Source organism: Cupressus sempervirens, chromosome 7 (genome assembly GCF_028749045.1).
Source record: "Cupressus sempervirens isolate cs-2001-9-10 chromosome 7, ASM2874904v1, whole genome shotgun sequence".
Taxonomy (NCBI): Eukaryota; Viridiplantae; Streptophyta; class Pinopsida; order Cupressales; family Cupressaceae; genus Cupressus; species Cupressus sempervirens.
In genome coordinates this window covers 857,339,186-857,340,551 of record NC_143124.1, presented here as the reverse complement: position 1 = coordinate 857,340,551, position 1,366 = coordinate 857,339,186, and positions in this window count along the sequence as shown.

The window sequence follows — 1,366 nt, the reverse complement described above, 5'->3', positions numbered from 1 at the left end:
GTTCATCTCTATATAGAAGTCTCAATCCACCCATTAATCTTCAAGATTTGTGCCACATAAGTGAATTAAAGCATAAATCCATTAGATTAGTAATTGTGGGGTTTCTAATGGATTTTTGCATGTTATTTCACTATTCTCATTTTCCCAACGGTTACTTTCCTTTATTATAGACTTACTTTCTCATTTTTCACCAAGTTGCAGAGAATTAAGAACAGAGTACTCTGTGGGGATAAATCTGCCCAGCCAGATTTCACTCATAATACCTTTTGAAATGTGATAAATTGGCTTCCATTATCCTTTTTAAGCATCTTGTGATTGATCTATAAGCCCAAAAAATTTGCAGAAGTAATTTTTTAGTCGATGTAAAAATTTGCTTCAAAGGGTTGAAAACCCGTCGAGGAGAAGGCGCTTCTATTTTTTCACTTTTATCTCATTTTCACTTAACCCCTTTAAGTCAATGTGTCTCTAAGCTTTGAAATTTTTTAAAAGGGTTGTGAAAATGAAAAATAAACCCACTTGCTTTTCTTCCTTACAAATGTTTTTCTCAAAAAATTAACTTCCTTGGTCTAAAACCTGTCGTGGAGAAGCTACTTTAGAATTTTGTACCAAATACTATTTTCATCATTATAATGATTTTTGAGTAACTCCCAAGGTAGAATACTATAGTGTAGGAATAATCTATCCATAAAATAACTCGTTTCTTCTTTGTTTTAGCCTATAAACCTTATTAGTTGGCCTTTGTAGAAAATGATCTACACAGTGTGACAATTTGCCAAGGAGAAGTTGATGCTAGGTTTTCTGTAGACTTAATTTTCTTTATGTGTAAACTATAATGAGTCATGAGATAGTTATTTCTTGGAAATAAATTTGTGAAGATCATCATACAAACTAAGAATCTCCATAAAAAAGAATCATAGATCACCCATAAAACTCATGACAATAAGGGGAAAACCACCCAGTTATGTAAGCGAGAGGAGGAAGATGAAAATTTGATGGAGAGACTTTTCACTTGGGGAAAAGAAATAGAATTAGACATATATAAACCTAATTGAGACACAATACCATTTTCCACTTTGTATAATGGGTACAAGATGAAAAGTGGGGCAACAGTTGGCTCTGACTGGGGACTTGGGTTGAGCATACCCAACCAAGGAACTCAAAATCTTTGGTTTCGCAAAGAAGGTAAAAAAAAAGGCGGCAACACAAAAAAACACAATGAAAAAAAGAATAGGAAAAAAAAAGCAAAGGGAAAGGACTATCTAGGAAACACAAGGAGATACTAAGCCTAACTATAATACAAATATAGGAGTTACCTATTTTCAGTTAGCAATTTAATAAAGCTTCAGAGCCTGACCATTATAGGTAA